The sequence below is a fragment of the Urtica dioica genome, chromosome 1 (assembly GCF_054948205.1).
Source record: "Urtica dioica subsp. dioica isolate 48M chromosome 1, U.dioica_male_clone48M_v1_H2, whole genome shotgun sequence".
Lineage (NCBI taxonomy): Eukaryota > Viridiplantae > Streptophyta > Magnoliopsida > Rosales > Urticaceae > Urtica > Urtica dioica.
In genome coordinates, this window is record NC_142756.1 from 16,572,018 (window position 1) to 16,584,765 (window position 12,748).

Below are 12,748 nucleotides of genomic sequence, written 5' to 3' on the forward strand. Positions count from 1 at the left end.
AATTATACGCATTGGCATTGAGACCACATTTCACACCACAGACGTATTCGTGTTGTGTAGTGAACAGAGTAAAATTTATCTCCCGTCAACGTGATAGCAGAAGAACGACTCATAATAGTGGAGTATGCGTACCAAGTGAAAGAGGCCATGACTTCTACGGTCAAGTAGAAAACGTCATTGTCTGGACTTATCAAAACGATTGTCGTGTCGTCTTATTTCAATGTCGTTGGTTCGGTGACCAAGATCCGAGGAAAAGGACACGCAACGACAACAACTTGACAAGCGTGTATGTGGCAAAAGAATGGTACAAAGAAGAGCAATTTATTTTGGCAACTCAGGCAAAACAAGTTTTCTACTTGGAAGATAACTTGAATGGTCCTAATTGGCGAATCGTCGAAGAGTGTAATCATCGAAATGTGTGGGATCTTCCTGATATTGACCTCGTTCTTGGTCAATCTTCGTCTTCAGTTCAATTTTCGGTGGAACCGTCAGATTTAGATTCACTGTCGACGCGTCATCAGTCTGCGTGACCAGAGCCCGTGAGCAACGAAGGACTGGACTTGGAAAATATTGAAGAAGAAGAGTTTATCGATGACGAAGAAACTGACGACGAAGATTTGATGGAAGAAGATGATTTGTCAGACGACGATGATTGATCGATAGTATATAACGTTTTTCATTTAATAACTAAATTAACATATTTAAATTATTACAAATGCATAACTAAATAAAGTTTGTTTTGAATTTCAGATGGCTACGGCTATAGGAGCATGAGGCAGCGGAGGCGGGGATGACTACCTATCCCGTCTCCCGAATTATTACGAGTCGGCGACCGTACGCGATGGCGTCGAAGAAGCCGATGAGGATATCGAACCCGCCGTGCGTGGGCCGACGCTCGGGAAACGATCTGAGCGTGCACGGCGCCCCGGGGTGAAGGAAGTTGTTATTTATATCGAGGAGTTTCAGTCGTTCTTGCAGCTAGAGCGATAGATGGATCCGGATCTCGCGACGTTCGCGAACACGCTCGGGTTGGTCGTCCGAGAGAAGATCTTGCCTACGATCCGAAGGTGGACGACTACGAACGTGGGGCCGGCGAAGGAGGCCGAGATCCGATCAGCGATTCGAGACAAGTACGACATTCGAGTCGATGGCGACGCAACCGGGAAGAATAAGGCGATTGTCGATGCGGCAATCATTCGAGACGCCAAGACTCGTCTTCGCGATTGGAGGCATACCTTGCGGTCATGGTTCGACATCGACTGCAAGAGCAGCGTACAGGTGGCGCGGTCGATGAAACCGAGGACCATTAAGCTCGACACCGAATGGGAGACGCTTATACAAAGATATTCAAGCGATGAGTTTAAGGTTATCAAATCATTTACGTTAAATATGTGTTTACCCTTTTATTATACGATTTGTTATTTACGTGTACGTTTACTTATATTACAGGTCATACAAGCGAAGAACAAGGCGAATCGCGCGAAGAAGAAGACGAAGAGTCGACAGGGGACGATTGGATTCTTGACCCACCGCATGAAGAACGCAAGTTTTATGTTTATATGATACTTCAAATCGTTAAAACTATCTAACACTTGAAATTTTGTTTACATGCAGAAGAGCGCCGAGACAGGCGCTTTCGAGAGCTTGTTTGCGAACTACAAGCGCCAACATCAGTCCGACAAGTCCGAATGGCTGACTCCTGAAGCCTCCGCACGTTATGTAAGTTTACATTTATTTTGTCTTATTTTTCGATTAATATATACTAACTAGTTAATTATATCAGGATCGACTGGTCGATAGGTTCAACACGTTGCGAGCGGAGGCTGAGCAACAATGAGCGGACGTTGATATTTCCGTCCTAGAGCAGCAGGAGATCTACGATATTATGGGTTCGCGGACTAATCACTTGACCGGCGTCGGACGTTTGGTGCCACAGGGAGCACGGATGGCGGCTGACCTCGTCGAAGTCTACGGTAGTTCGGAGGCTGGGACGTCGCATCCAGGATATATCTCCCAGGAGGTGTTCACGTTGACCTTCGCCTCGTTCGCCGAGGCAATACAGAGTCAGGTGTCCGGCCTCAACCTGAGCTCGTTTATGCCTCAATTTCCGCATAGTTCGCAGCAGGCTCCGTCGACCCACAGCCAGCGAACTCCGACGGCCGGTGTCCAGACTCCGAAGCTTGGCGTCCACACTCCGACGGGCGGCCAGCAGAGGACTCCCGATGGTAGCCAGTAGACGACGTCCGGCGGTCCGAGTCAGTCTACTGATCATGAGCACATTGTTCCACCGCAGTTTGCATAGTTTCAGCGCCAGCAGAAGAGCGTTTCACGTCGAGGAGGGGGAAAACGAGCGGCGGGACGATAAAGCAAACGTCGCGACTAGTGTTTTATTAGATATTTTGTGTATAGTATATTATTATTTACATATTTCTTGATAATCGAAAACGTAACCGGATTTTATATATAAGTTGATTTGGATAATATAATTTGGTTTTTATTTGATTTTTCATTTTAGAATTTCATAAACGAAAACCAAAATAAAAAATAAATAATTAACGACGATAAAAATTAATAATTTCAAAAATCGAAAAAAATTAATAATTATTAAAAAATTAACTTATTAGCGACGACTTTATCGTCGCTAATTCGCGCGCGAAATTAGCCCGCGCAAATTAGCGACGATTAAGTCGTCGCTAAATAATTAAAAAAAACTCCCCGTTTAAACATTTAGGGACGAAAAAATCGTCGCTAAAATCATCGATAAATATTTAGCGACGACTATTTCATCGTTAAATATATTTAGGCACGGACATTTTGCAACGATAAAAATCGTCGCTAAATGGTGAGATTAGTTGTAGTGGTATGAGGAGAAAGCTCCATAATTTGTACGTTGTATCAAAATATTCCAGCAAATAAATGAATTAACATTACCAAAATTACAGTTTTTAGTATAACTATAGCTTTCACTCTAAAGGCACCGGCTTATCCCTTAGAACTTCATTTAAATATATCTTTATTTTTTACTTCATTATTTCGATAAGTTTTTCTTATTATTTATTTAGTTATTTATTTATAAGGAATTCACAACAAACTCGAGAGGAAAAATATACAGCTAATGACAAACTTCGCAAGAATAAAATAAAATAAAATTTAACACTGATGAGTGAGTATGGGTGGTTTCTAATTTCCAAGCGAAAAAAACTTTCTAAATAGGCATGCTAAGAGAATGAGAATAGAACACATCAGTTGTATCTTTTAAAATAACAGTAATTTTCTCACCTTCTTATTAAAAACTAAAACAAGTAGGGGTAACGCTAACTGTGAGAGTGCCGAGCAGTAGTATATCGAAACGCTTTCATGTTTCCGCCGTTTTGATATATAACATAGTGCTTCCTTGACTGGTAAAACAAAACAAAGAAGATAACAAAAACAATAACGGCTACTTAAATTACTATCACAGAAAATGTTAAAACGTCTGTGTATGTGCATGTTTATTGAAAACCGGGACTGTAATTATTTCTTTCAATTTAAGCTGGTGCTCCTTCAGCCGATTACATGGATTAATCTCATACACATAACATATGACTGACATTTGTTCTAAAGAAGCTTTCTTTTGTAGTTATATATGCTCTTGACCGTGTACAGAACTAAGCGATGTAAGAGAACAAGCACTAGAAATAAAAGAAAATAATTTTCTATAATCATCCGATTTCCAATCTCGCCATCCCAAAAGATACATTTGACATTAATCTATGTAAGTTGAATTGGAAAGCTAAGGCTCTCCTGGGAAGAAAAAAAAACATCAACACCGATTGCCATTTTGAGTGGCAATGTGATCTTGTAAGAGAATATTACCCAACATAATGATCTCCGACAATCATGGAGTTCGCACTCGCGTGAAGCAATGCCATGTGGCCATCTGTGTGTTCCTACATGAGGTAGGTTATATCAGACAAAATATATTACAAGTACATGGAATCAGCTTTCTTATCGACTGAAAAGAAATCCTATTGCCATGTGGTCATCTGATACATATAAATAAGCACTACTACAAAAACATTGATTAACAGCGTTTTTTAAACGCTGTGAAATATTGACTGGCGAGGTCCGGTGGCCGGATGAGGCAGAGGTCCGGTGGCCGGGTACGAGGCGGAGGACCAGAGACGCGCGGTAGCTTGTGGTGGTCGGCGAAGGAAGAGGCCGAGAAGAGAGGGACGGAGGAGAGGGTGGACGGAGGAGAGGGTGGTCGGAGAAGGGAAGTTAGCAGAGAGGGAGAGTGAAAAAATTGGGTTTGAGCGGCTGGAGAAGAAAGGGTCGACCTGCGTTTTTAAACAAACCCTAATAATCAGGTGCGACTTAATCGCACCTGATAACTCTTCAGGTGCGACTAGTCGCACCTATACCTCCACCGATGCGACTAGTCGCACCGGATTATAATGAAAAAAAATAAAAATTTCATTCATGACCACGTCAGATTAATGAAATAAAAGAGGGGGAGATGAGGCCCGCCTAAAAATTTAAAACTATCTGATGCGACAAAGTCGCACCTGAAAGTTTCAACATATTTTCAGGTGCGACTAATCGCATCGGATTGTCAAAATCAAAAGAAAATTTGAGCGAATTTTTTTGGCTTCTGATTGACTATCCGATGCGACTAGTCACATCTGATAGTCTTGCGCATCAGAAAGCCAATTTTGTAGTAGTGTATGATTGAAGGCGTTTTTTGCACGCTGTTGTATCGCATGAGGTTAAAAGTATTCCACGGCGCCTAAAATAAACGCTGTCTAAAGTGGTGCCACGTAGGAGCCACGTAAGAATTTGGGCGAAAAAGTTTTCACGGCGTTTATATATAAGCGCTGTCTAATGTTTTTCACAGCGGTTGTATATAAGCGCTGTCTATTCTTTTCCAACGTGGCATCCACGTGTCTTCATGACGGATAAGAAGTTTTCACAGCGTTTATATACAAACGCTGTCTATTCTTTTCAAAAGTGCCATCTTTTTAAGACGTTTATTTACAAGCGCTGTGTAATGTAATTTTTTTTAAATATATAAAAATTTGAATATTACAAAAAAATCATGCACACGGTTTCAATATATATTCCAAAATCCGAACCTAAACATACCAATACGAATTTTTAATAATCCATTCAATAATTTCAAAATCAAATTCTATTATTCGTACTTTGTACCGTATATTTAAACCGAAACATATCAAACCATGTGAACGAATGTTCATGCACCGGAAACACACTAACTTTACATTCACATTTGACGATTTGACTTCCGTGTCCATAAAGTTTAACACCATTTTGTACCATTCTTCTCGATACGCATCTATTGCCTCATCTGTATAACTCTTCAACTTTTCAAACTAATAATATATAAAAACGAGTTGTTTGTGAGTGAAACAATATATATACGTATTGAATATGTGTCTTTAAATGTGTACATACCTCTTGCAAACATTTATGAAAATCTCGAGTTTCAACAATGTTTTTCATCATCATTGAAACAAAATAGCCACATTCAATTGTCGAAGGTTGCTTCGGTACCTGTAAAAAATATGTTAGATTGAAATATAAAGTAATGGATATACGTACTAGTTTAATTGTGCATATATATACCTTTGGAATTTTCCATGAAAACTTCTTGTTACCGACAAAGCTATCGAATGCTCTACACATGTATATAAAAGTTATAACAAAATAATCATAACTATTAATTTTAAATATATATATATATATATATATATATATATATATTTATGTTTTAATATACTCACAAGTCCACTATCGAATTCAAATGAGGCGGAACTCTTTTATAATTCATGGGATCAAGAAAGTATGCCATGCGCTTGCTAACATCCACCAGAAGAACCCAATGAAAACTATCAAAAAAATAATGTAAGTTAACATAAATTTAACCCGGTTAGATAAAAAGATATTCCTAGTGTAATTACTTACTCATAATTATAAGGCGCGAGTAACAATTGACCAGGGAACAACTCTTTCATTCCCTTAAAAAGGTGTTCTGATCGCCCTATAGGCTCGTCTAATTGAGTTACAGACGGATCAGAAACGTCAATGGGATTGCTAAAGGCGAATTTTCTCAATTCTCCGCCAACCCGCATATGATAACGTAAATGTCTACAAAATGAAAAGAAAAACACAGAAGCTATAATAAAATCAATGTTATTATACTTAAAAACGTTTTAAAGTTAGTATAAGAATACCGTATATGAACTAGAATACAGTTTACTCCGATCTCCTTCATGCACATGAATTGCTCGACATCTTCCTTCATCAACTTTAATGTGACTTCGCCGTTGAACACACACCCGGGAAACTTATAATCGATCACAATATCATCATTTATTACTGAAATTCGATCTACCAATGTCGGTAATAATGATTCTTGATCGTGGAATGCTTGAAGAGGAGTTGCTTGACTTGAACCTTTTTTTATGCACGCGATGAGTTGTAGATTTAGATTTTTTGTTTTTTAGCGATTTGGCAACCTTTTTACTCTTCTTTTGTGGTGGCTGTAACTCCTCCTGTGAATAGTGATTAAGATTATTACAATACAAATCAACTAATAGTAAAATACATTTAAAAAAAAAATACTTACATCATCTTCGTAGATGACTAGAGATTTTGGCCATGCAACCATCGACTTAACAGCGTGAGTGACTAAATACATTTCATCATTAACCAGTATCGGTAATTCGTCTTCTAGATGATCAGGTTCAATTTCATAGCATACCATGTTGGACCTACCACTACTAAAATTAAATATAATAATGTGATTTGTTGCCATAAAAAGACAAACCAAGACACTTTGTTTTCAATCAGAATACAATAAGTTACTTTGCTGCTTTTTTTTTATGTATGTGTGCACTTTATTTCAATCAGAATACAATGAGTTTGAACTCTGGTTATTAATGGAAAAGGTTATGTTCAACAATATCACAGATGTCGCTGAGGAAATACCTGGGTTGGTCAGAGGGAGATCTGATGAGAGCAGACTGTAAACCCTGCTCTAGATTGACGAGACACACCGCTGGAATTTTCTTCGTCGGCAGCGGATTGGCCGGCTGGGTTCTTTGGGGCCCTGTATTACAGTATGGTAAGTAATATTCCATACATGTAGATGGGAAATTATGTAGTCTGGTGCTGACAAAAAAAATCCTAAATCTTGGGAGTTGATAATCATATGGAAATCTACATGAAGCTGGTGACATGGCTCATGAGGTTCCAACTACAAACTACTGAATGCTCCGATGTTAAAGCTGTTTCTCTAAGAATAAATAAATAACAAGAATCGATGTTGCATAACACAGATATAAGCTTTCTCACTGCACCAAATTGGAACTGTGGCTTTATCTAGATCATAAACGACAAATCGTGATAAGCATAATTATGACAAGCTAAAAGTAGCTCATGAAAAGACCAAATTTCAATGCAAACATGTCAAATTTGGGAGCCTTTACAGCAAATAGTGCACGATTCAAGTTTGGCAAGAATTTTTTCTGGAAGTTTTGATTGTAATCTGGGCCACCTTTTTCCAAAGACTGCCAATACCAAAAGGAAAGTCATGTTTATCATTAACAAATATTGACAATCAGATATTCTTTTCCGTTGGTTGCCTTGAGCATATATTTATAAATTTCACAGACTTGACTATAAAACAACTCAATTCAGCATATATCAAAGTTACAGTTATTATGTACGTTCAATATCGATGAACTTCAAAATTATTAAGACTTCTCTATGTCTAAGATCATAACAAACTTATTTAGCAGAGCTTTAGCTTTTTCTTTCACTAGTGTAAGAGTAAAATTTGTGACTTTTTAGTAGAAGTTCGGCACTGTATTATAAATAGTGTTTTAAAAGTATTATATTTGTATTTCATATCACTATTCAGCTATAATGTCACTGGTGTATGATTAATCATATTTATAAAACTCTTACACAAAATTAAAGTTGCTCTAAGTAAAACATTGTACAAAAGCCATGTTTTTAGGCTTATCAAAAAGCTCTTTCACGATCTGAACATTGATTTATTCAAACGCCATATCTTTTAACCTGTCAAAGCTAATATCATGCTGTAACCGTACGATTTCCTATACATGTATATAGAAAAACTCGTTTGTATTTATCATATAACAACCGCATCTTCTCCACATGGCTTCTTGTAATTCGAGGGAATAAAATGAAAGCGCTTATATATAAGCGTTGTCTTATGTTTTCCACAGCGTTTCTCTTCACAAGCCACGTGTCTTTTTACGATTCGACAATAAAAAAAATGATGTTTTGACGGCGTTTTTTTGCCAAACGCCGTGAAAACATGTGCTGTGAAAAGCATGATTTCTAGTAGTGTAAGAAATTGCTATAACTCAATGCAGGCAGATTTGTTGTCATCCATATCCCAGGATGAATAATCTTATCGACATTAAGAGGGAATGGAATTCTTTGCTCAATGTTATGTTCATATTCAAGATATTGTCGTCAAACTCTAGTCTATATAGTATCTGAATTCTGCATTATCATGTAACAAGAGCATGTAAAATATCAAATCAATTACCGGAGCAAAAATGACACTCAATCTCTTACTACAAAATACATATATCTTCACCTCCAGATATTGTATAACCCAAAAACCAGATATCTGCAAAGAAAAATAATATTTTTATTAAAACTGACATAAGAAATTACAGTCATGTCATTGACAGTACGATACAAAACTAAAAGTCCTCATTAAAAATAATATTTTTTTTTATTAAAACTGACATAAGAAATTGTGCATGACAAAGATAAACAGTGCACGATTAAATTATAAGATGAAGAAACTTTACCATGGTCATAAAAAAAAAAAATTAAAACACAATACAAGCATTCCATTCCCTATATGTGGTACAGTATTTCCTACTTCCGCCTTCCGGTGAGAAACTGAAGGACCAGCCATTCAAGAATCTAGCTCAAGGAAAGTTCCAAAAGAAAAGTCGAACTTAAGGGAAACATAAACTAAATTAATGGTTCAAATGGTTAATACATTCGAAATCGCAATGAGCTATCATTTAGGGATTCAGAGAGAAAGTTTGAATAATGAATGCATAGAAAAGATATACAATAGTATGATATATATAATCCTAATACAACAAAAAGGGAAATTGAGAAATAGGGAAATAATCCTAAATATAATAATAATAATAATAATAATAATAATAATAACTAATATATATATATATATATATATATATATTTATCACGATACTACAACAATAAGCATTGAGAGTTTGTCAACTAAGAAGCGGAAGCACGAAGTGGAGTGAGCCTTCATGAATAAATCGGCATTTGAAGAGAAGAGGGAACATATGACAATGTGATCGTACCAAGCTATAGATGATTGCGGGTGTAATGACAATCAATCTCAATATGTTTGGTTCGCTCATGAAAGACCGAGTTACGAGCAATCTGAATGGAACTCTGATTATCACAGTATAACGCGTAGGATGATGAAAAGTGACACCCAGATCAGCAAGTAACCAGTGTAACCAAACAATCTCACATGTACTCATGACCATAGCACGATACTCAGCTTCAGTGGAAGAGCAAGAAATACAGAATCTCCAAGGAAAACACAGAACCCAGTGGTGGACTTGCGATCTGTAAGATCACCAGCTCAATCGGCATAAGAGTAAGCGCGCAACTCTAATGAGGACGAGGAGGGAAACAGTAGACTCTGAAACTGAGTACCACGAAGATACCTGAGAATGCGCAGAATGGCAGCCCAATGAACTGTGGTAGGAGCAATCACAAACTGACTGACAATGTGTACAACATGCACACACTACCAGAAATATGGGCTACAACTACAGTTTTTTTTTTTTTTTTTTTTTTTTTAACTCTAGTTTAGCCTTTTAATAGAGTCTCTTAAGATAGACTACAATCACTTTTTTTTTGCGTATATTAGACTCTAGTCGAATATAAAACTATAGTTAATAGCATTCTTTTCACTACCGTCAATATAAAGAAGTGGTTGTATTACTCAAAAAATAAAAAATTACCAAAATTTCACTATTTTAGAATGGAGGGAAATTTTCCACTAAAATTTAGCACATTTTCACTACAGCCCGAATATAAAGAAGTAGTGGTAATGCTCAAAAAATAAAAAAACTGCCAAAATTTCACACTTTAGATTGGGTGGGAAATTTCCCACTAATAATTTCGTTTGGGCGGTAGATAAAAAATGAACTAAAATTGACTAAGTACGCAAATACACTACTTTTAACTTTTTTTTTATTTGGGCACAACTAATAGAACGAAGTCAACGAACACAGATCTCTCTCTCTCATCTCGTCCTCTCTCTCGCAGTGCCTCCGACCACCGTCGCGCTCCTCACCGCTTCGCCTCCGCTCGATATTGATTCTCTGACCTGTCATCGTCAGATACTTGGTGAGTATCTTCTCTCCTTCGAATTTCTTAGTGGAAATTTTCTAAGGTTCTAAATTTGGGTTCGTGTTCTTCGTCATTAGTTTCTAGTAGAAATTACCCCCAATTTTTTCATTCGTAAACCTCATTTCCTTTATGCTTCTATCTCTACTTTCCGACTCTCTCTATGAATCCCAAATTCGTAATCGACCTCCATAGGCCTCTCTCCTCCACCGCCAATCGACAACACTAAGTCGCCTATCACTGCTCTCCGACAATCCCAAATTTGGGTTAGTCTCTCTCTCTCTCTCTCTATATATATATATATATATATATATATATATATATATATATATATGATATTAACCACAAATTTATCTTCAACTTCTTTGTAAATATGTAATTTAGATTTTAGTCCATCGGATTTTGTGATTTTGCTGTGTTTATTTAGGGTTTGGCTTTGTGGTGTTTTGGGTCTGCGTTTTATTCGAGATCATTTATGGACTCCTGTGGGTTCTTTTTGTAGGTGAGAATTCAACATGGGCAAGAATCAGCAGGGATAGCGAGAGTGAGAGCGTGACTGGGTCACACTGAAATAGAGCGAAAGAGAGAAAGAGCCAGAGTGGGGGAGAGAGGGACGCGGATAGAGAGTGAGAAAGGATCGTCGCCGAAATCTGTTCACCAAGGGATTCAGTGGTTTTAGTGAGGAAAAAGGTAATATTTTCGGATTTCTACTCCTATGGTTTGGATTTCAGAGTCAGGGTTCTAGGGATGTGATTTTGGAATTTCAAATTGAATTGGGGCTTTTGCTCGGTTATGCCTGGAGCCCAAATTTTGATGGTTGCAAATAAAGTCTTATTTTCCATGGAAAAATTGAGGCTGTATTACTATTAGAATTAATGACATTTTTGGCCCCTCGTCTATGGCCTCTTTAACACCTTGGTACCTGATGAAAAAAACCTACCATTTTGATCTTTTATGATAATCAAATTTTCAATTATAATCCTTCTGTTACTTTTAGTGTCAAAATAGACAGAAAATGCTTACGTGTCGAATAAAAAGAGTGAAGTTATTAAAATGCCCTTCTCAGTTATACAATTTATTTGTTTTTAATTTTAAGTTTTGTTAAATAAAAAAAAGGAACAGTTCACACGTACACATTTTACATATATACACAAACACACATACAGATCGAATCCCCGATACAACAACCCAAAACGACAAACCACCAATTTTTTGTCACACACAAGTCGAGTAAAAGAAAATTGAGACATTTCTTATTGCAAACAAAGACAGAAAAGGAAACTAAAATCGCTCTCATGAAGAAGTCCCATAACATGTGGAACAGATTCTGTAGACTAATTTTTTTCTTCTTCTTTTCAATTCTGCAAAATTCCCTTGGTTTTCAAGTACTCCACAGTCTGGTCATATATCTCTTCAATCCCATACTTGAAAGTGAATCCCTCTCCCTCAAGTTTCTCAGAAGAGATAGCCAGCTTTGCCTTGGAAGGGAAATCACCAAAACTGCAAAATTTATAACACATTTGATTAACAGATAAACTTTGTGCATGGTAGTGAGTATAATTTTAATGTTGGAGAGCTTATTACTCTGTAGCAATTTTGTATTGAGGATATCTTGCACCGAGGAAGTTAGCGAGCTCAGGCAAAGTGGTATTGACAGCACAGCAAATGTATTGACAGACCAGATCTGGCGCCGACCGGAGCTCCTGAAGACGCTCGGGCGAGGTCGTCGCCTCGCGCACCAGATCCGGCCGATCCCGGCGCTCGCTCACCTGTGCCAGCGCTCGCCGACGCCCCAGCCCCGACCGGCGTGCGCAACAACTCTGACGCCATGGATCCCGACGAGAGCCTGAGCGACGAGGACTCCAGATCTGGAACGCCCGCGGGCCGGTGCGCCTCTGTCAGACCCAGCGGGGCCCATCTCCGACCGACACGCCATGAACGCCGATGTGAGAAGCTTCACCCGACGCGCGTGACAACCCCAACCCCGCCATGGAAGGGAGACGATGCTCGGCCACTCGGTGCAGATCCGGTTCAAGCAACAAGGAAGAAGAAGCTTCCGGAGCAGGAACGGCGCCCGGTAACGAAGAAAGAGAAGCCCCTTGGGCACACTGACCAACAATGGCCGAATTTTTTTCTTTTTGTCTCAGGAGAAGAAGAAAAAAGAAAGGAAGGAAGAAGAAGGAAGAAAAAGAACGAGATTACATAATTACCCTCCACAATTCGCACACGTGACTCGCACGTGATGAGTATTCGCCAATTTTGACAGAAAAATTAACAGAAGTACCAAATATGA

The 12,748-nt window shown here is 38.2% G+C and overlaps 1 long non-coding RNA gene across 1 annotated transcript; it reads right to left on the bottom strand.

Annotated features, from left to right (window-relative positions):
- Positions 1-11,577: 11,577 nt before the first annotated feature.
- On the bottom strand, positions 11,578-12,666 carry LOC149407541 (uncharacterized). The gene is made up of 2 exons (XR_016296966.1): positions 12,040-12,666; positions 11,578-11,955 (listed from the first exon to the last, which is right to left on the bottom strand). It is a non-coding gene; the product is annotated as an uncharacterized LOC149407541 (long non-coding RNA).
- Between the last annotated feature and the right edge of the window lie 82 nt (positions 12,667-12,748).